General features: G+C 43.7%; 1 protein-coding gene and 1 long non-coding RNA gene across 2 annotated transcripts in view; both read left to right on the plus strand.

Annotated features, from left to right (window-relative positions):
* Positions 1 to 23,265, plus strand: part of LONP2 (lon peptidase 2, peroxisomal) — a 187,824-nt gene that overhangs the window by 73,659 nt on the left and 90,900 nt on the right. The window lies entirely within an intron of this gene.
* Positions 705 to 21,822, plus strand: LOC116517615. Its single transcript, XR_004256478.1, has 4 exons — positions 705 to 746; positions 1,574 to 1,642; positions 3,659 to 3,754; positions 21,574 to 21,822. It is a non-coding gene; the product is annotated as an uncharacterized LOC116517615 (long non-coding RNA).

Below are 23,265 nucleotides of genomic sequence, written 5' to 3' on the forward strand. Positions count from 1 at the left end.
AGGGAGGGAACAGAGTTCGTTAGGTCGGAGTTCGCCCTTGTGAAGAAACCTTGGTTTATTAGTCCGGCAATGGTGGCTTAGTCTGACAACCCGGGCAGGAGGATGCCCAGATCAAGGGCGAAAATAAAACAAGAGGTTTAAAAAAAAATTAATTCACAAATTGCACAAATATACAGCCACTCATCTATTATAATGTTTGCAGGAAGTATCCGTCCTACACAAAATAAAAAGTCTCATTTCTGTTTATAGTATTGTAAATCCGCCATGTGCATATTCGTTACCTAATTTCCTGAGCAGTCTTAGCATTTTCAATATTAAATAATTTACATTTTTTTTTTATTTACTGCTTTTTGGCAGTAAATTCTATTCTTGTTTATTTTGTAAATTCACTTCTATTTATTTTGGCCTGGGAAAGCAGATTGATAATAGGTAAGGTAAAGGTTCCCCTCGCACATATGTGCTAGTCGTTCCCGACTCTAAGGGGCGGTACTCATCTCTGTTTCAAAGCCAAAGAGCCAGCGCTGTCCGAAGACGTCTCCGTGGTCATGTGGCCAGCATAACTGAATGCTGAGGACGCATGGAACTCCGTGACCCGACAAAAGCGCGCACAACAAAACCGCGACGACAAAACCGCGTCGCTAAAACCGCGACGTCATCAATGCGCCGACAACAGCGCAGTGACAACAGCGCGGAGACAGAAGGGTGCTTTACAACAGCGCCGTGACAGAAAGCCAATTTAACTTAAGGTAAGGGTTACGTTTAGGGTTAGGTTTAGCATTACGTTTAGCGTTACGTTTAGGGCTAGCGTTAGCATTACGTTTAGGGTTAGGGTTAGCGTTACGTTTAGGGTTAGGGTTAGGTTTAGTTTTACAGCGCACTTCTGTCGCCGTGCTGTTGTTGGAGCAATTCAGCGCTCATTCGTCGGAGCGCTTTAGAACACGCGGTTTTATCACCGCGGTTTAGTCGGGCGCGGTTTTGTCGTTTGCCCTTTTGTCGGTGAACCATGGAATTCGTGTTTCCTTCCCACCAAAGGTGGTTCCTATTTTTCTACTTGCATTTTTTACGTGCTTTAGAACTGCTAGATTGGCAGAAGCTGGGACAAGTAACGGGAGCTCACTCCGTTACGCAGCGCTAGGTATTCGAACCGCCGAATTGTCGACCTTTCTGATCGACAAGCTCAGCGTCTTAGCCACTGATAATAAGAATTCTTTATTGGCCAAGTGTGATTGGGCACACAAGGAATTTGTCTTCAGTGCATAAGCTCTCAGCGTACATAAAAAATACATTCCTCAAGAATCATAAGATGCAACACAGTGATAGTCATAGGATACTATATATGCAATCCAAATCATTTAGGAAAGTAAACAATATAAATCGTAAAGAGACAAGCAGCAAGTAAGTCATAAGTAAAAGGAGATAAGTAATAGAAAGGATGAGAAGAAGAATAGTAACACAGTCTTAGTAAATATTTACTGAGTAAATATGATATTTGAGATGTACAAATAAACAGTCAATGGGGGGTACAAATAAACAAGCCACTAATCTATAATTTTTTGGCTCTGGTTGTTTCTAGATCTCATTTCTCTCTTGGCCTCCTGGTTTAACCCTACGATAGAAATCCGGGTTGCCTGCACAAGACCAGGTAAAGGTGGTTCCTATTTTTCTACTTGCATTTTTTACGTGCTTTCGAACTGCTAGGTTGGCAGAAGCTGGGACAAGTGACGGGAGCTCACTCCGTTATGCGGCACTAGGGATTCGAACCGCCGAACTGCCGACCTTTCTGATCGACAAGCTCAGCGTCTCAGCCATTGGGCCCCCGTGACCCACAAAGCTAAGCACTCTGCAAAAGAATTGTGTCCCAAAGAGTCTAAACAAATTTAGCAAGATTTTTTTCCTGAATATTCATTAGGAAATGGGGCTAACACCCACCCACCCCCCTCCGCAATCCTCTATTATTGTGGTTCCTTTTTCTTACTGGCAATTTAGGGTCCTTCGCACCGCGAGTGTAAAAATGAGAAAATATTTACAAAATTAGGCTGTGTTTGCAATGGCTCTGCTTGCATCCAAGAGCAATGCCTTTTTTTTTTTACTGTGAGAGTACAACGCTCCAGAAATTGGCAAGCGAAGGAAGCTCAGTGAAAGCTTTTCCCCCAAGGCTTACTTGGCAGTCTGGACTACAAGTCCCTCGTTCAGCTTCAGGCGGGAAATTCAAAAGGGTTTCGCGCCAGGAGGGATCTTAGAGGTCATCCAATCCAACCCGCTGATCTGAAATGGAAGATGCCAATGGTCCTTGAATTTTTGCTCCAGTGAAGGGAGCTTTGAAGGTCTTCTAAAGGTAGTCCTCGACTTATAACAGTCCATTTAGTGACCGTTCAAAGTTACAATGGCACTGAAAAAAAGGGAGTTAGGACCATTTTTCACACTTACGCCCATTGTAGGATCCCAGCGGTCACGTGATCAAAACGGACGCTTGGCAACTGCCATGTGTTCATGTATTTATTTTATAATCTTGATGCTTGACAACTGACTCACACGTATGACTGGTTGCAGTGTCCTGGGGTCCCGCGATCCCCTTTTGCGACCTTTTGACAAGCAAAGTCAACGAGGGAAGCCAGATTCGTTTAACAAGGGTGTGACTAATTTCACAACTGCAGTGATTCACTTGTTAACAAAGGCGGCCAGAAAAGTCGTGAAATGGGGCAGAACCTCACTTAACAAATTTCTCACTTAGCAAACATAAATGTTGGGCTCAATTGTGGTCGTAAGTCGAGGACTACCTGTATTCCAACCCCATCAACTTCCATATCAGGATCTCCGGCAAAGGAGAACTTGGTATTTCCAAAGGCAAACTATTGCGTGGTTGAACAATTCTTAATTTCTCCAGGGTTTTTTTTTTTTTTTTAACTTGAAATCTGCCAATTACTGAGGCAATAACTCAGAGTTCTAAAAGAGCTGTATGGCTGTGAAGGTTGAACCATAGGAATGGAGGCCTTTGAACTCCGGTGCTGGAGAAGACTCCTGTGAGTCCCTTGGACTGCAAGTCGATCCAACTGGTCAGTCCTAGAGGAGATCAACCCTGACTGCTCTTTAGAAGGCCAGATCCTGAAGAGGAAACTCCAATACTTTGGCCACCTGATGAGAAGGAAGGACTCCCTGGAGAAGAGCCTCATGCTGGGAACGATGGAGGGCAGAAGAAGAAGGGGATGACAGAGAATGAGGTGGCTGGATGGAGTCACCAAAGCAGTCGGCATGAGCTTAAATGGACTCCAGAGGATGGTAGAGGACAGGAAGGCCTAGAGGAACATTGTCCATGGGGTTGCGATGGGTCGGACACAACTTCACAGCTAACAACAACAACAACAATAACAACAACAAAAGAGCAAGTTTTAAGTTCTTTAAAGGGCATGTATAAGCGCACCAGAGTGCCTACTGTCCCTGTCCGAATATTCCCTTGTATTTGTATCCATAATACAAATCATGTTTATACATACATCTGTTATCTAATTCATGCTTGACTAAATAAATAAAATAAAAATAAAACTTCTATTGTCCTTGGATTGAACATGCAATTGGAAGTTTCAATGAGGTTGTAGTTTAAAATATCTAGGCTACAAGATTACTTAAAGCAAAGATAAATAACGTTATCCCCCTTTTGCAGGATAAACTTTCAAGTGTTTGAAGAATACCGTTGCCTTCCTCTTAATGTTTTCCACTTCAGAGTGATCCAGTTCTTTCTCTGAATATGTTTTAGCAGGTAAGGGTTCTGGAGAAACTTTATTGCTTGTAATCCCCTCTGTCAATAGTACTGAATATCTTTTTATTTAGCACTGAATTAATGAGACTCACAGCATTTCTGCTGCCTGTTCCTTATTCTGAAGGACCAGAGATGCTAGGGGCTTGAGGTGGGCTAAAAGAATAGAATGGAATAACATGGTTGGAAGAGACCTTGGAGGTCTTCTAATCCAACCCTCTGCTTAGGCAGGAAACCATAGAGCATTTCAGACAAATGGCTATCCAGCATCTTCTTAAAGATTTCCAGTGTTGGAGCATTTACAACTTCTGGAAGCAAGTTGTACCACTGATTAATTGTTCTCAATGTCACGAAATTTCTCCTTGGTTCTAAGTTGCTTCTCTCCTTCACTCAGCAGAATTTGCAAAATTGGATTGAGGCCCTGCAATGCCCCAAAAGTTGATTTTGGCCGAGTGGCAAGCCTTAGCATGTAGCTTACTACCTTCCTCTTTAAAGGATTAGATATTAAAAAGCTGGAACAATTTGCTGGTGATAAATGGAGCCTTGGCAAACGGAACTGGTCTTTGATCTATTATTTTATCAATTGAATTGACTGATGGTTGCCAAAGAGCAGGAATTCCTTAGGATTTTGCTCCTTGGAAAGTTTAGCAAACTTCCCAAGTAAAGAGAAAACAAAGGACGAGAAGGAAGAATGAGAAAGAGAAAGTGAAAATGGACATAACTAGAACAAATTTAGAAATTAGACATCCTCAATATGTAGAGAATTAGATCCAACCTTCAGATTAATCCCATTAACTGAAGAGGGTCTGTTATCATTAGAACACGGTCAGAATCCAGCCCATAATTTTTATTATAAAGAATAGCCTGGATACATTTTTTTTTCATGGAATTTGAAGTTCGTTATGTCATTTCAAAAAGCAAAACTAGAAATCTCTTATGTTTGGGGAAAAAAAGGAATAAAAATAAAAGAGAGGGGGGAAAGCAATATTGGAAAACTAACATAGTTTTAAATTACCTCCCATTGTGCCTTGGCTTCCCATTATACCAACATGCTTATTAAAAATATTTCTGATTACAGTCATTATGTTGCTTATTCCCCTTGAAAAACAATACTCTAAAAGTCTCAAATTGCCTTGCTGTTTAATGTATAATAAATAATTATCTATCTATCTATCTATCTATCTATCTATCTATCTATCTATCTATCTATCTATCTATCTATTTATCTTTCTATTTATCTGTCAGTGACATGCAGGCAGGGGAGGCAAGGGAGGCAGAGCCTCACCACTGTCATCATGAAAAGAAAAAAAATGTAAAAGGAAAAAGGCTGAGGTAGTTGCTGCCAGAGTCACAGTGGATGACTCTGCTTAGTGCTTAACTGTTTTAAAAAGCCTCTAAAAAAAGTGCCCACTACAGGAGGAGGCGGGGGAACCACGTGCCTCATTTAGTCTGACTTTATGATCACTTGAGCAGAGTTAAGCAAGGGTTAAAAGCCGAAAAATTCCTTATGTAGATGAGGCACGTGGTTCTCTTGCCTCCTCCTGTAGAGGGCGTTTTTTTAGAGGCTTTTTTAAACAGTTAAGCAGAGTCATCCATTGGGGACTCTGGCAGCAGCTAACCCAGCCTGACCTCAGCAGCTCTTGCCTTTTTCCTTTTACATTTTCATGATGGCAGGCAAGAGCAGAGTTGAAATCCTCTGTGATTGTGAAACAGCTGGAAACTTTATTGCTTGTAATCCCCTCTGTCAAAAGGTATGTGGGTCGGAGGGAGGGGAAGGAATTCAAAATAAATGTAATTTGTAAGTAATTGTACGTAATTTGTGTGTGTGTGTGTGTGTGTTTCTTCACTCAAACAAACTCTCTCAATTTGAGAGAGAGTTTGTTTGAGAAGAGAGGGAAGGGGGTAGGAGAGGCAGGGAGGACAGCCCGCTAGCTTTCTTTCTCTGTGTCGGGGCAATCCGCCAGCAGAGTCTTTTACCCGCCTCTGTTGGCGGGCTGGCGCTTTCTTTCTTTTGCGGCAAAAGAAAGAAAGCGGCTTTTGCCCGCCCTGCCACTATGTCCAATTCCGACATAGAGGCTGGACACCTCTATGTCGGACATAGAGGCGGGGCGGGCAAAAGCGGCTTTCTTTCTTTTTGCCTCACCAGCCATAAACCTCACCGCACGTCACTGCTATCTAAGATGTATATGGCTTTTTTGGCATGATCGCCATCTTTCCCATTAGATGCAAAGAGAATTGCCTGCATCAACACGTCCTTTTCCGACCTGTCACTTCATAACAAGTCCTCGACTTACAACAGTCCATTTAGTAACCATTCAAAGTTACGACACTGAAAAAAGATACTCTTTTTCATGCTTACGATGGTTGTAGCATCCCCATGGTCATGTAATCAAAATCCAGACACTTTGCAAGTGACTCATATTTATGACGGTTCCGGTGCCCCTAAGTCACATGATCTTCCTTTGCAACACTTTGGCAAGCAAAGTCAATGATTTACTCAGCAACCGTGTTACTAACTTAACAACTGCAGAGATTCACTTAACGACTGTGGCAAGGAAGGTCGTAAAATGAGGCAAAACACTTAACAAATGTTTGGGCTCGGTTGTGGTTGTATGTTGAGGACTTCCTGTATTTTGCAGATTTAAGAAATTTAAGATTTTTCCGCTCCGTGATTGATCCTAGACAGGTATTCCCTAATAATTCCCTCATTCCACCTTAGAGGAACTTTACTTTGAAGTGGCAGTTTCATCTCCTTGTTGCCCCTGAGATACTAACTAAGTGCTCGGAGGCAAGCCTGCCTCCTAAATTACTTGCGGCAAAACTAAATTGATAGTAAATTTATCTCCCAAGCAAAATAAAAAATAAAAAATTGCAAACGGAGCATCTGAATTGCCTGGAGTGGTTTGGCAAAACGCCAGCTTAACTCACAAACGTTGCTGGTCTAAATTGGATCCAGATGTTTTACATGGCATAAAATATTCACAAACATTTCCCAGGGCAGCCGATTGTTATTGAACTAAGAAATTAATCAATGGAGCAAGGAGAGGGGTGGGTGGGTGGGGGGGTAATCATTAACACCTTTTGAGGGGGAGGGGCAAATACCTACCATTTCTTTGTTTGTTTTAATAAAAGCAGGATAAAGGTAAAGGTTCCCCTCGCACATATGCGCTAGTCGTTCCTGACTCTAGGGGGCGGTGCTCATCTCCGTTTCAAAGCCATAGAGCCAGCGCTGTCCGAAGCCATCTCCGTGGTCATATGGCCAGCATGACTCAACGCCGAAGGTGCACTGAACGCTGTTCCCTTCCCACCAAAGGTGGTTCCTATTTTTCTACTTGCACTTTTTACGTGCTTTCGAACTGCTAGGTTGGCAGAAGCTGGGACAAGTAACGGGAGCTCACTCTGTTTACGCGATGCTAGGGATTCGAACCGCTGAACTGCCAACCTTCTGAATGACAAGCTCAGCGTCTTAGACACTAAGCCACCGTGTCCCTAAAACAAAGTTAGCCTACCGGTAATTCTCAACTTACAACAGTTCATTTAATGACAGTTTGAAGTCACTAAAAAAAAGTGCTGTTTTTCATACTTGTTGCAGTATTCTCGTGGTTCAAGCAATCAAAATTCGAACCCTTGGCACATTGTATAACAGTTGCAGTGTCCCAAAACGTGTGATCCCCTTTTCTGACCTTCTGAGTCAATGGGGTGGGGGTGGGGAGTCAGATTCACTTAACAACTGTGTTACTAATTTAACACCTGCAGAGGTTCACTTAACAACTGAGGCAGGAAAGGCCGTGCAATGGGGCAAAACTCCTTTCACAAATGTCTCACTTAGCAACATAAATTGGGGGCTCCACTGTGGTCACAAGTTAGTGACGTATGGTGAGGTGTATGGCTGGTGAGGCACTGACATAATTTTTTTTAGACTTGTGGACTTCAACTCCCAGAATTCCACAGCCAGGCATGCTCAGTTCCGATTTAAACCGACAGCATTTGTTTTTCTCCTTTGCGAAATAAGTTTCCTTCTTTCTTTTTCTTCTCCCTTCCCCACCTTCCTCCCTCTCTCCCTCCCTCCCCCCCTCTCAAACACACACACACACAGAAGTTGGATTGGACTATCTCTCCTACCCCCTTCCCTCTCTGATTCAAACAAACTCTCTCTCAAACAAACAAACACACACAGTCACACACACACACACAAAGTTGGATTGGAGGGAGCAGAGTAATCCATGGTGACTCTGGCAGCAACTAGCTCAGCCTTACCTCAGCTCTTGCCTTTTTCCTTTTGCATTTTTTTTTCATGATGACAGTGGTGAGGCTCTGCCTCCCCTGACTGCACGTCACTGTCACAAGTCAAGAACAACCCATACCTATACGACACTCACTAAAACGACTTAATTGTGCAGCCATGACCGCCATCTTTGACCAAACCCCATTGTTACGAACACCTTCAATCAATAAATGTTCTTTTCTGTTTTTACTAGAAAATTCCAGTTAATTTCAATAATTTCCCCCAGACCAATTTTAACATGGAATCAGTGGTGAAATTCTTCTTCTTTTTTTTTTTTTTACTACCGGTTCTGGGGGTGTGACTTGGTGGGCATGACAGAGGAAGGATACTGCAAAATCTCCATTCCCACCCCACTCTGGGGCCAGCTGGAGGTGGCATTTGCCGGTTCTCCAAACTACTCAAAATTTCCACTACTGGTTCTCCAGAACGTGCTGAATTTCATCCCTGCATGGAATGCTTTTCAGAATTAATTACCAGGCCTCATTTTCTACGTATGGATTTCCTTTTCTTTAGAGAAAAAGAAAAATTGTAAGAAGGAGACTCAGACCTTCAAAAGCTGCAAACTCTTGAGTAGCATGACGTTCTGATGGACAGCTGTTTCTCTCCATCTTTTGAGTGGCATTGGGTAAGCAGCTGCCTGAACATGATAGATTCGGGAAGAAAATTGGGACCAATGTGGAAAGTTTTAACAACTTGGTAATATTTCACTGCTGTCCCTCCCATTCCCTCTTAAGTTGTTCCTATCGGTCCAGCTCCCATCAAGAGGTCTTTTGTTCCGATATTAACTGAAATATCTTTTTGTTTTAAGTTTAAAAAAAAAGTGGCTGGGTATCTGGATGCCTATGAAAAGTGGCATTCTCTATACAGCGTTCTGGAGCGCGGCTGCAGAATTTATTTTTATTCTTCTGCCAATCTCCGCGCTGCTTGTAAAGAAACCTCCCCCATGAAGGGAGTGCTTGTATCCTAACTACTGAGCAATTACTCCTAATTGACTTGGGTTATCTGTGCACTCTTTGTTATCTTGGCATTTCCCAGGATGGCACACATGCTACAGAGCGGATCCCAGAATAAACTGTCAGTTCTGCTTTTTTTTTTTCCCCTCCTCCTCCCCTGGGCTGCGCAGAAGGAACTTGGCATCGGTTCAGTAATGCATTAGCTTCTAACGCTAAGTTTCCAAGTAACATGACAATCTGCTTTAGCCCTGGATTCTTTTGATGGCTTTCCAGCAATGTTTTAAAAAAATGTAAAACCACGCCGTTTTCCTCCCTAACCCGTGAAAACTGAACACCTGCGCAGAATACTGGCTTCAAATCCTATCGATTGGCGATGAGATCAATTCTTAATCCATGCTAGCACATCCCTCCGATTGGATCAGAGACACACAGGCTGTCACTCTGAAGGCAAGGGATGAAGTTCTGTCTGTGGAGATCATCAGTCTTCCGCAGTGTGGTGGCCTTTAAATCTCCTCGTCTTTGAGGAGCTCTGGATTCATGGAAACACGTTTTGTAGACTAAAGCATCTAGAAGTGGACAGCTGAGGCTGGATGAAAGCTGTAGAAGTGGCCAGACTAAAATCGAGACCAAGGCCAACACCAATATCAACACCGCTGCCAATTTAACTAGACCCAATTTATTTGTATACCTGTTTGGAGACTTGGATTCTTTCAGATCATGCTTGGAACAGTTCAACTTCTAGATCTGATATGTAGGCTTCCACCACCTTGGTTTCTGATGAAAAGACGCACGGGGGGTGACATGAGTGCAGTGTTCCAATATCTCAGGGGCTGCCACAAAGAAGAGGGTGTCAAGCTATTCTCCAAAGCACCTGAGGGCAGGACAAGAAGCAACGGGTGGAAACTAATCAAGGAGAGAAGCAACTTAGAACTGAGGAGGAATTTCCTGACAGTTAGAACAATTAATCCGTGGAACAACTCGCCTCCGGAAGTTGTCAGTGCTCCAACACTGGACATTTTTAAGAAGATGCTGGATAACCATTTGTCTGAAGTGGTGTAGGGTTTCCTGCCTAAGCAGGGGGTTGGACTAGAAGACCTCTAAGGTCATCCTATCCCTATCCCTCTATCCCCATCCTATCTTATCCAAATTCACATTCTCTTCTCTTCTATTCTATTCTATTCTTCCAGACTGCATCTTCTTATGATTAAAAAAAAAAACCCAAACACGATAGCTTTCACACTTCTGGAGCATAGTGCTAGAATCAGAAAACTCCTTCTAGGGGCCTTCAGAGGTTGTCCCATAGTTCTAGAATTGTATTGCGATAGATGTGACATCACTCTATAAATACAGTAACTTGTCTTCGTCCAGCTTTATGCTCTTGGTTAATCAGGTGCATGCCCTACAGGCACAAACAGCTCTTGAAGCAGGGTTTTTGGCCAAGATGTTTCCCATCCCCTGCTGCGTGGTCATTCCAGCAGAAGATGCCAGGAATTCACTGGGGAGTTTCTGCATGCAAAGCACTCCAGCCTGAGCTACTGAGTTTCCCTGTGGAGGTCAAGAATGAGATGCTTCTCATGCTCAGAGATCCACGCGCTCTTTAGGGAGAAGACGAAGCTTCTCAAATGAGAATACCTTGGAGGTTCTGAAGGAGGGGATCCTGCTTAATTATAGTTCCATATGTACACAGAGTGGGATGCAGTGGCTCAGTGGCTAAGACGCTGAGCTTGTCAATCAGAAGGGTCGGCGGTTCGAATCCCTAGCGCTGTGTAACAGAGTGAGCTCCCGTTACTTGTCCCAGCTTCTGCCAACCTAGCAGTTCGAAAGCACGTAAAAAATGCAAGTTGGAAAAATAGGAACCACCTTTGGTGGGAAGGTAACAGCATTCCGTGCACCTTCGGGGCTGAGTCATGCCAGCCACATGACCACGGAGACGTCTTCGGACAGTGCTGGCTCTTTGGCTTTGAAACGGAGATGAGCACCGCCCCCTGGAGTTGGAATGACTAGCACATATGTGCGAGGGGAACCTTTACCTATGTACCAGAGGTGGGTTCCTACCAGTTCGCACCAGTTCGGTAGAACCGGTTCGTCAAATCTACCGAACCGGTTAGAAGAGGTCCCACCAGAAAGCAGGCCACACCTACAGAAGAGGTTCCAAAATTTTTTGAAACCCACCACTGACACACACAGATACAGACACACACACACAAACACACACACACATACAAAGAGAGAGAGAGAGAGAGAGAAAGAGAAAGAAAGGAAGAAAGAAAGAAAAAAAAGAAAAAAGAAAGAAAAAGTGAGAGAGAGATGAAAGAAAAAAAAGGGACAGAGAGACAAAAGGAAGGAAAGAGAGAGAGAGAGAGAGAGAAAGAAAACACATGGCTGGCAAGCCACTCCCACCAGGTCACATGGCCGGCAAGCCACTCCCACAAAGGAGGCCACACCCACAGAGTAGGTTCGAAATTTTTTTGAAACCTACCACTGCTATGTACACAGAGGGGTCTGCAACCTTGGCACCCTTAAGACTTGTGGACTTGCAGAAGTTGATGGAGTTGGCTGAAATACTACTTTAATACTCTGATTAAAGAAAAGAACACAAGTACTTCTGATTCCACGTGGAAACCGTTTCTGGACTTCATGCTTGGTGTGGAAAAGAATGAAAGTTTGACTTTGGCTTTTACGGATTAGATTGATCGATCTTTATAGAAATGACTTGTTCATATTACTATGGAAAAAACAAAGAGTTGTGATTTGATGCCTTATTTTACTGCAGTGGAGAGAGTCGGAAGTCCCTGCTTCTTTTTCTTTCCTTTTCCCTACCTTTCCTCTCTTCCCTTTTCCCTCTCCCCCTCCCTTCCCACTGCTCTTGTGTTTACTTTTGTATTTTATAATACTTAATAACAAAAATGTTTTCTTTTTAAAAGGCTTGTGGAGTTCAATTCCCAAAAGTCAGCCAGGTTGTATCTGTAGCTCCGCTGTAGGATGAGGGTGGAGGTTCGTTCTTCGAGCTGGTGGGTTGGTTTCCAAACGTTTCATTTTCAAGCTAGGTAACATCTTCAGCGGAGTTTAGGGGATGCCAATGTCAGTGTTCCTCTGCTTATAAAGGCTTTCTGTGGTCAGTAGGTCTTATGGTGGGGAAGGCATGACAGGTGAGGGTCCTACCAGGTGATATGGGACCCTCAATGTTCAGACTTGAACATTGGGCACTATCTAATAAAATGAAATTCAATGGTGAAAAGAGTAAGGTTCTACATTTAGGCAAGAAAAACGAAATGCACAGGTACAGTATAGGTGGTACCTTGCTCAATAGTAGTAACTGTGAGAGGGATCTTAGAGTCCTAGTGGACAACCATTTAAATAGGAACCAGCCGTGTGCAGCAGCTGCCAAAAAAGCCAACACAGTTCTAGGCTGCATAAACAGAGGGATAGAATCAAGATCACATGAAGTGTTAATACCACTTTATAATGCCTTGGTAAGGTCACACTTGGAATACTGCATTCAGTTTTGGTCTCCACGATGTAGAAAAGATGTGGAGACTCTAGAAAGAGTGCAGAGAAGAGCAACAAAGAGGATTAGGGGACTGGAGGCTAAAACATATGAAGAACGGTTGCAGGAACTGGGTATGTCTAGTTTGATGAAAAGAAGGACTAGGGGAGACATGCTAGCAGTCTTCCAATATCTCAGGGGCTGCCATAAAGAAGAGGGAGTCAAGCTATTCTCCAAAGCACCCGAGGGCAGGACAAGAAACAACAGGTGGAAATTAATCAAGGAGAGACGCAACTTCCAAGAAATTTCCTGACAGTGAGAACAATTAATCAGTGTAACAACTTGCCTCCAGAATTTGTGAATGCCCCAACACTGGAAATCTTTAAGGAGATGTTGGATAACCCTTTGTCTGAGAGTCCTGTAATGGATCTTGTGATGGGGAAGTCCCATCAGGTGAGGGCCTTTAATGGATCATGTGTGGGTCCTATCAGGCAAAGGTCTTGTGATGGATCTTGTGATGGGGAAGGTCCCATCCATGACCCGTCAAAACCGTGGTCCACTAAAGCGCGCCCGATTAAAGCGCGTACCTGACGTCATCAGCAGCGCGACAAATACGACCACGGAGAAAAAAGGGCGCTTTAAAAAGTGCTTTTAAAGCAAGCCGATTCACATAAAGGTAAGGGTTAGGTTTAGGGTTAGGGTTAGGTTAAGGGTTAGGGTTAGGTTTAGGGTTACGTTAAGCGTTAGGGTTAGGTTTAGGGTTAGGTTAAGGGTTAGCGTTAGGTTAAGGGTTAGGTATAGGGTTAGGTTTAGGGTTAGGTTAAGGGTTAGGGTTAGGTTTAGGGTTAGGTTTGGGGGGGGTTAGGTTTAGATTTACGCGTTAATTTTAAGTTTACCGCTCACAGCGTGCTGTTTTCGTCGCGCTATGATGACGTCACGTACACGCTTTCATCGAGCGCGCTTTAGTTTACCGCGGTTTTGTGGTGGAACCGGTCCCATCAGGAGAGGGTGATTGGGAAGCTGGTGGGGTGTGTGTGGGTGTGCATGGGTTGCATGGGTAAGAAGAGACCTGTGTCCCCCAACTTGCCTCCTTGCCGTCTTTTGCCCCCACCCATCCAGCTGCCTTCCCAAAGCCTGGCCTGCTTAGCCTTCTGGGTAGCGTGTGAACTGCCCTGCTCCCTGCTCAATTGTGTTTATTGGATAGGTTGTTGAAACAAGGCCAGAAGACAGCTTGTGTGAAGATACACACGTACTGTGTGTGCTTGTTTCCCTGCAATACAACCCAGCATCAGTTGTTGTTGTTGTTGTCTTCTCGGTATGAAATATTCATTTGGGTGGCTTCTTGCAAGCCAGCAATGGATGCCACATTATGGAAGGATCCCTGCAGGAAAGACCTTGCTTGCATCCCACAGATGATGGTGTAACAAGGCAAGTAGGAGCAAAGGACACCCTCCATCCTTCCCCACTCCCCCCCCACTCCCCCAATGCAGCCTCAAAATGTTGGTTGGCTCTGTGACAAAAATCTGCTGGCAGTTCTCTTTGGTCCTTTCAGAGTAAACAAAGCTTTCGAGCCCCTTCCATTATTTTACACACACCAAAAATGCTCGTGGCTGAGTAATATCAAATCCTTCCAATTGTACAGACAGGTCTGAAAGATTAATGACGCATCTCAACAAGGCCAGGGAAGCCGCCTGCCACCAAATGCCCCGAATGCTGGCTCCATCTGCTGTCCTCCGGGGGCGAGACTTCAAAACACGGGGTGCGATTTTGTCTTCGTTGGGCTTTGGATTGGGCCGCTGTTCTGATCAAGGAGGAGAAGGGGCGTGAGGTGGAGAAGGATGCGGGAGTTGGTTCCACCACAAAACCGCGTTCGACTAAAGCGTGCTCGACGAAACCGCGTGGCTGATGTCATCACAGGGCGACAACAGCACGGAGACAGAAGCACGCTGTAAACGCTAAACCTAAAATTAACCCCTAAACCTAAACCTAACCCCCCTAAACCTAATCCTAAACCTAACCCTAAACCTAATCCTAAACCTAACCCTAACCCTAAACCTAACCCTTAACCTAACCCTAACCCTAACCCTTAACCTAACCCTAACCCTTAACCTAACCCTAAACCTAACCCTAAACCTAACCCTTAACCTAACCCTAAACCTAATCCTAACCCTTAACCTAACCCTAACACTTAACCTAACCCTAAACCTAACCCTAACCCTTAACCTAACCCTTAACCTAACCCTAAACCTAACCCTAACCCTTAACCTAACCCTAAACCTAACCCTTAACCTAACCCTAAACCTAACCCTAAACCTAATCCTAACCCTTAACCTAACCCTAAACCTAACCCTAACACTTAACCTAACCCTAAACCTAACCCTAATCCTTAACCTAACCCTAAACCTAACCCTAAACCTAACCCTTACCTTAAGTTGAATCGGCTTGCTTTCAAAGCGCTATTTAAAGCGCCCTTCTTTCTCCGCGCTCGCTGTTGTCGCCCTGTTGATGACGTCAGCAACGCGGTTTAATCGGGCGCGCTTTAGTCGAGCGCGGTTTTGTCGTGCCACGGCGGGAGTTCAGAGTCTGGCTGTCCAATTCTTTTCGTGCTCCGCTTCGAAGTTATGCATACAAGAAACGAAATCACGGGATGTTGGAATGTCACCAAAATTATTTGGGAGGCAGAAAGTAGATAGGAAAAAAAAAAGGACAGATGATAGATAGAAGATAGAGATTTAGAGTAGATATAGAAGGGACACAGTGGCTCAGTGGCTAAGATGCTGAGCTTGTGGATCAGAAAGGGCGGCAGTTCGGTGGTTTGAATCCCTAGCGCCGCGTAACGGAGTGAGCTCCCATTACTTATCCCAGCCTCTGCCAACCTAGCAGTGTGAAAGCATGTAAAAAATGTAAGTAAAAAAATAGGAACCAGCTTTGGTGGGCGTTTAGTCACATGACCACGGAGACATCTTTGGACAGCACTGGCTCCTCGGCTTTGAAATGGAGATCAGCACTGCCCCCTAGAGTCAGGAACGACTAGCACATATGTGGGAGGGGAACCTTTACCTAGATATAGAAGAAAGGAAAGGAAAGGAAAGAAAGGAGCGAGGGAGGGAAGGAAGGAAAAGAAAGAAAAGACAGAAAAGAAAGGAAGGAAAGAAAGAAAAGAGAAAAGGAAAGAAAGAAAGGATAGAGATAGATAGATTGATAGATAATAAATGGAAGATAGAGGTAGAAGATAGATGATAGATAAAAGAACATTTTTGTATTTGGGTTTAAAAACTTTGTGTGTCCTTGATACTGGCATCAGGAATTTTGGGAGATGGTTAAGTCTGGGATCTGGAGTGGGAAATACGTGGGAGACAATTTCTATATTTCACACCCATAACTTTGCCACCCCCAACCTCTAAATCAAAGGTCTCCAAACTTGGCAACTTTAAGATTGTGGACTTGAACTCCCAGAATCCCCTAGCCGACCATGCTGGCTCCGGAATTCTGGGAGTTGAAGTTCACAGTCTTAAAGTTGCCAAGTTTGGAGGTCCCTGCTCTAAATCCTGATTTCTTGATCCTAAATCCTGAAAAAAAAAACCTGATTTATTTATTTTTTGATGCCAAGATGTCTGAATTCTCTTGGCGGACTGTGTGTTTGTTTGCAGGATTTCTTGAGGTTTAAATGATGGACACGGGGAACAATTTCGTTCCTCTTTCTGTTTCATATTTTTTTAAACCCCAAATAATCAGTTGCAGTAACTGACCTAACATGAGGCTTCCTAGGACACCTTCTTCAACATGTGATATTTTCAAGGTTTGACCGCCATCTGGTGGCAATAGTTTATATATGATTCCCCCCCCCCCACACACACACAAACAGACACACATACACAGCCTAAGCTCAGCCACAGGGGTTTCCAAAAGAAACTTGATTGTTTAGAGGCTCACACAACTTTCTTTCTTATCACCTAACCCAGTGTTTCTCAACCTTGGCAACTTGAAGATGTCCGGATTTCAACTCCCAGAATTCCCCAGCCAGCAAATGCTGGCTGGGGAATTCTGGGAGTTGAAGTCCGGACATCTTCAAGTTGCCAAGGTTGAGAAACACTGACCTAACTTGATCGAGGGCTTTACTTAACCCAGGGGTTTCCAACCTAGGCAAATTTAACATCTGTGGACTTCAACTCCCAGAATTCCTCAGCCAATCTGGCTGGCTGGGGAAATCTGGAAGTTGAAGTCTGCAGTTCCTTAAAAGTTGCCAAGGTCGGACATCTCTGGTGTAACAAGAGATCCAAGATCTTCATACTTACCTTAAATCTAATTATTATTGTTATTTCTCCTATTTTTGTGGGTTTTTTTTGTAGATTTTTATTATTATTTTTTCCCTTCTACAACACCTTACAGTCATTACATCAACATTGTTATGTCATCCTACCTGTACATGTATATAATATTTCACTTCTATATTTACACACCTTTATACACAGTTCTATATATATTTATATATAGTTTTTTGGCTTAATTAATTTTGTTCCTGTTATGCAGCCATTTGTACCAATTGTTCCAAATTTCATAATATTCCGACTCTTCTTTATCCTTTAATTTCAGTGTTAATTTGTCCATCTCTGCACAATCCAAAGTTTTTTTTATCACTAATTCGTCCGAGGGGGTATTATTTTGTTTCCCGCATTGGGCAAATGCTATTCTACCTGTAGTTAGCAGATGTGTTAATATGTACTTAATTTTCTTTGTATATTTCCCTTTGATTATTCCCGGTAGAAAGATTTCGGGATTGTATTTTATCTGTTCTCCTGTAATTTCTTGCACCCATTTCCAAATTTTTGTCCAATATTTTTGTGTTTCCGGGCAGGTCCACCATATGTGATAATAAGTCCCTTGTACTTTTTTACACTTCCAGCAAGTTTGTTTGTTTTGAGGACATGCTGTTTTGCTCCACCATTATTCCAAGATTAATTCTGCAAACCAGTGGTGAAATTCAATTATTTTTACTACTGGTTCTGCAGGCGTGGCTTGGTGGGGCGTGGCAGGGGAAGAATACTGCCAAATCTCCATTCCCACCCCACTCCGGGGAAAGGATACTGCCAAATCCCCATTCCCACCCCACTCTGGGGCCAGCCAGAGGTGGCATTTGCCGGTTCTCCAGCCTACTCAAAATTTCCGCTATCGGTTCTCCAGAACCTGTGAGAACCTGCTGGATTTCCCCCCCCCCCACACACACTATAAACAAAATCTGGCAGCCTGGATGGGCATTCACAATCCATAGATGCCATTTCTTCATAGCCAAGAACCATAATCTCTGCTGCAAATTTGACCTTGGGATCTGGGAAACTTGCCATGCCTGTTTCAACTACGTGATATGACCCCACAGTCCTCCTCCTCCCTCCCTTTCCTCTTCTTGAAGAGCCGAGGTGGCGCAGTGGTTAGGGTGCAGTACTGCAGGCCACTTCAGCTGACTGTTATCTGCAGTTCAGCGGTTCTAATCTCACCGGCTCAAGGTTGACTCAGCCTTCCAACCTTCCAAGGTGGGTAAAATGAGGACCCAGACTGTGGGGGCGATATGCTGACTCTGTAAACCGCTTAGAGAGGGCTGAAAGCCCTATGAAGCGGTATATAAGTCTAACTGCTATTGCTATTGCTATTGTTATTATTCTTCCTCCTCCTCCTCCATTCCGCAAACCCCATTCCCCTCTAGCACTGATGATGTTACTTAGTTTGGGTAATAAAATGTCTGCAAGAAAACAAGCAAGCTCAGAGGGCACCAAGGACCCCCTCAGACTAACTCTCTGTATCATCAGGGGTTGCCACAAAGAAAAGGGAATCAAACTATTCTCCAAAGCACCTGAGGGCAGGACAAGAAGCAACGGGTGGAAACTAATCAAGGAGAGAAGCAACTTAGTACAGAGGAGAAATTTCCTGACAGTTAGAACAATTAATCAATGGAACAACTTGCCTCCGGAATTTGTGAATGCCTCAACACTGGAAGTCTTTAAGATGATGTTGGATAGCCATTTGTCTGAAATGGTATAGGGTTTCCTGCCTAGGCAGGGGGTTGGACTAGAAGACCTCCAAGGTCCCTTCCAACTCTGCTATTGTAGTGTATTAAAAGGTTTACAACAGAACTTCGCTCGTATTAATTGGAATGGACCAAGTTCAATTGGCAAAGGGCCATTCCGATATAGACAAATTGTGAGCATGCGTCCTTGTATTCGTCCCTCGCTCGCCCAGCTGAAATGGTTTCACAAGACCATTTCGTGTTGATGGGTTCAACTTTGCTTTGAATATGAGCAAGAGAAGTCAAACATCCTTGCCTCACACCTCAACCATCACCCCCCCCCCCATTTTAGGGTGTGTATATGTGTGCAGATCAAACAGAAAACTTTTGTTCTGAACTTCAGAGTTTTAATCTAGTAAATCAAAGATTGCTAGCTCCGGCCATCTCTATTCTAAAAAAAAAACCCCTAATGTTATCTTGTTCCCACGTAGGGAAAAAATGTTGCGCATTTGTTTATCTTTCACAGGAGATTTTGAAAACCTACTTGGCAATTGTTATGAAAGGAAGTCCTCTGTAGGGAGCCTTCTAAGCTTGTGGGAACCAAAATTGTCTTGCCTATATAGGAGTTAGACTTATATACCGCTTCATAGGGCTTTCAGCCCTCTCTAAGCGGTTTACAGAGTCAGCATATTGCCCCCAACAACAATCCGGGTCCTCATTTTACCCACCTCGGAAGGATGGAAGGCTGAGTCAACCTTGAGCCGGTGAGATTTGAACCGCCGAACTGCAGAACTGCAGTCAGCTGAAGTAGCCTGCAGTGCTGCATTTAACCACTGCGCCACCTCGACTATATAGCAGGAAGGTCCACCCTTGGCAACTTTTAAGACCTGGGGACTTCAACTCCCAGAATTCCCCAGCCAGCAGGGGGACCTCAACTCTCAGAATTCCCCAGCCAGCCATGCTGGCTGGGGAATTCTGGGAGTTGAAGTCCCCAGGTCTTAAAAGTTCCCAAGAGTTGGACACCTTTTGCCTATAGCCTTTTTGAAGTACAGGAAACTAGCAAATGCAACTTTAGCCTTTTCGAGTTTTGTCTTGCGTTCCTTTCAGTGGGGAGACAGAACAGAACCAAAGCGGGTCCTTATTCACCTCCTGTATGTGATCCCACTTTGTTGGAATTTTACTCAAGAAATTCAGTGTTAGAAAGATTGAAAGACAAAGAGCTCCATTAAAAAAACGTGAAACAGGAAGTCGAAGCCAGTTTTGGGCAAAACCGTGGTCATGTGATCATGGGGTGCTGCCAATGGTGGGAAAGGCAGGTCGGTGGCTGAGGGCCCAAAAATGTTTTCATGTGACTTTGGGGAGGGGAAGGGGGTCCAGTGGAGTCAGCCGCCTTCAGAGTCAGACATCAGTGAGGCAGAGGAACAGCTGGAGCCTGTTCCCAGTGTCCGCATGCGAAGGAGTCGCCAGTCAAAGGGAACAGCTAAAGGACAGGGGTTGACTTGGGAGCAAGGCCACAGGTGGACGATAAACGGCCCCTCCCAGAGGAAAGAAAAGAGGAGCGAAAGGGGAGTGGAGTTTGCAGGAGACAATTAGTCTCTCCGAGTCTCCTTGCCAAGTTCTGCAGAGATCGGCCTGGCAGCTCTCCAAGCCAGATAAGGTCTGTGACTGTAAATCCTCCCTTGAAAGACTTTGCTGGAGGTGAATGAGCAGAATTCACAGTAAAGTAATAAAAGGGACAAGGAGTTTGCTTCATGCCCTTGGGAAGCTGAGGTCAAAACAGTGGCTTCTCCATTGCCTTTGCTTGTCAGGTGTTTCTAAAAGGTGATATGATCCTGGGACACTGTAGCTGTCATATTCATCAGTTGCCAAGTGTCTGAATTTTGATCACATGGCCATGGGGATGCAGCCATAGTCATAAGTGTGAAAAATGGTCAGAAGTCACGCTTTTCAGGGATGTAACTTGGAATGATCACTAAATGAATTTGTAATTTGAGGACTACTGTAGCTCTGTGAGGGAACACAGCTAGCTTGAAATGCAAGAACCTGCCTTGGTCTCCACTTCAAAGATTTCTATGTTCTTCCGCTACTGGTGGCTACTCCCACCGATAGCCTCCCACCGTCCAGTGCGATCCCATAGAGTTGGCCTCCTCAGGGTGCCGTTGGCCAGACAGTGTCGGCTAGCCACCCCCAGGGGGAGAGCCTTCTCTGTGGGAGCCCCTTCCCTCTGGAATGAGCTGCCCCCGGAGCTTCGTATAATCCCCGACCTCCGGTCCTTCCGACGCGCCCTAAAACGTTGGCTTTTCCAGCAAGCCAGCCTGGCCTGAACAAAACAAAACAAATTATTGATCATTGTTAATTTTAATTTTAATTTTTTTTTAAAAAATGTTATTGTCAATTCTAATTGGGTTTGTTTGGGATATTCTATTTAATTTTTTAAAAAACTTTTGTATTATGTGTTTCTTTTAATGTTGTACGCCGCCCTGAGTCCTTGGGAGAAGGGCGGCATATAAATCTAATAAACCTAAACTGTTGATGCGCATTTTACCAACTGCTTTAGACTGTAGTCCAGAAAGAAGCACCAAACCATATCAATCCATATGCGGTCTTCCAATGGGCTGTTGAAAACTCACAAGGGCTTTTGTCAAAAAAATAATAATAATAATAAAAAAAAAACTAGATTGCACTGCGAAACACTTGGCTTGTTATGCAAAAGCACACACTCAGGATGACTTAACACAAATTACCGCTTTGTAAATTTAAAGCATCAATGGAGCGTAATCAGTTTCCATAAATAACAAAGGCAGCCCAGCCCTGCTGTGAATAGACTCTCCTGGCAATTCACCCCTTAATGACTTTTATTTCATGGACCATTAAAGATTGGCTCCTGTATTCCCACCGTTAGCCCGGAGTTCTTAATTAACGAAGTCAATAGCTGTTGCATAGTCCGAAAATATCATACTGTATATAGACATGTTCTTTACGTCAGCACATTGCGCAATCTGCTCATAGTATGAGCTTCTTTGCAAAAAAATACTTTGTTTAGTGAACAAAAACAAAACAGCTGGCAGTATAAACAGACCTATTATCATTTTTTTTAAGGAATTCCTGCGGAGGTGAAACACGTGTTTAAGAGTCTTGCACTCAAACGGCGGAAACAGGTAAGAAAAGAAAAATTGTTCAGTCCTTATTTGTTCTTAGTTCTCCAGATTTTCAGACACGTTCCCGGGTTTAACGGCAGGCATCCCATACGAATTTGGAATTTTTGCATGCAAATTACCATCTACTATGAAGACGTTAAGTTCATACCTTACCAAATCATTTACAAGGAGACTCCTGTAAAAATCATAGGTATCCTTCAAGAGCCTGCTGTAAAAAAAAATGTTTTCCTTCCTTCCTTCCTTCTCTCTCTCTCGCTTTCTTATTTATCGTATTTTTCAGAGTATAAGACGCACCTTTTTCCCTCAAGAGGCTGAAAATCTGGGTGCGTCTTATACACCGAATACAGCATTTTTGGCTCCTGAAACCCCATCCCCTTCACCAAAATGGCCATGCAGAGCCTGTAGAAGGCTTTCAAAGAGCTCCTGGGGGCTGGGGAGGGCAGAAATGAGCGTTTTTTTGCTCAATTTTGCCCCTCAAACCCCCAGGAATATTCTATAAGCCTCCTAAAGGCTATGCATGCATTTTATTTGACAAAAAACGGGCCTGTTTTTTGCTCGTTTGGGGGGATCCCAACCCCCAAGAACATTCTGCAAGCCCCCTAAAGGCTATTTATGCCCCTCTTTTTTTTTTTTTTTTTGAAAAAAAGGGGCTTATTTTCATGAAAAACGGGCCGTTTTTGAGAGGTTTGCAGAGTGCAAAAACTTTTTTTAAAAAATGTGCCTCTTCAAAACCTTGGTGCATCTTATACTCCTGTGCGTCTTATACTCTGAAAAATACAATAAGTCCACTGATATCCAGGTTGTGTAAAAGCTAAGTTTTAAGAACTCTCGATATTATCTTTCTATCTATGACTCTGTATGTGTGTGTGTGTGTGTGTGTGTGTGTGTGTTTGTGTGTGTGTGTTTCAGAATAACTCTGGAACGCCTCGAGCCATTTCAACCAAACTGGGTACACAGATGACTTACTCTCAGGATAAAAATACTGTGGGGGGTAAGACACCCTTAACACCCCTTGGGGGAGAAGGGTTTCTGTTAAGATACAGCCTGTTGTGCCATACTGCTTTACTGGCTTCTAGTGTACAATGCAGTGGAGTTGCTATGTAACGGCTTCACAGTGCAAGTGGGCTCCCTCTGGTAAGGAGGAAAATCCAACATTAGAAATTACATTTGGTCTGGATATTTTCCCCCTACAAATAAATATCTGGGCAACGCTAGTATAATGATAAATAGCACATTACAATCATGTGAGATCATTGTGGCCACACACACAGACAAGGATGTTACAGGGCTTCCAAAAGGCACAATTTTTCTGCAAACACTATGTTTGTTTTAGGTGTGTTACAGAACGCCATGTTTTTATCACCCTATTAAAAAAAAAAGATCTGAGAATGAAATGTCTGTTGTTTTTTCGTTTCTAAAACCAAGGAAGAGCACAGAACATCATAAGACTTAAGCGTACGGAATCAGATCAAAGGTTCCCTTGGTACATCTGCTATTTGAACCTAGCAGTTTTCTAGCATGCTCTACAAAGTCCTCTCAAATGGCAATCTGTCTTCCTAAAAAAAAATCTAAAAATAAAAATTACAAGACGCACCAGTTCTTCAGAGGTTCCACTACACAGGCTTAAGCCATT

Source organism: Thamnophis elegans, chromosome 14 (genome assembly GCF_009769535.1).
Source record: "Thamnophis elegans isolate rThaEle1 chromosome 14, rThaEle1.pri, whole genome shotgun sequence".
Lineage (NCBI taxonomy): Eukaryota > Metazoa > Chordata > Lepidosauria > Squamata > Colubridae > Thamnophis > Thamnophis elegans.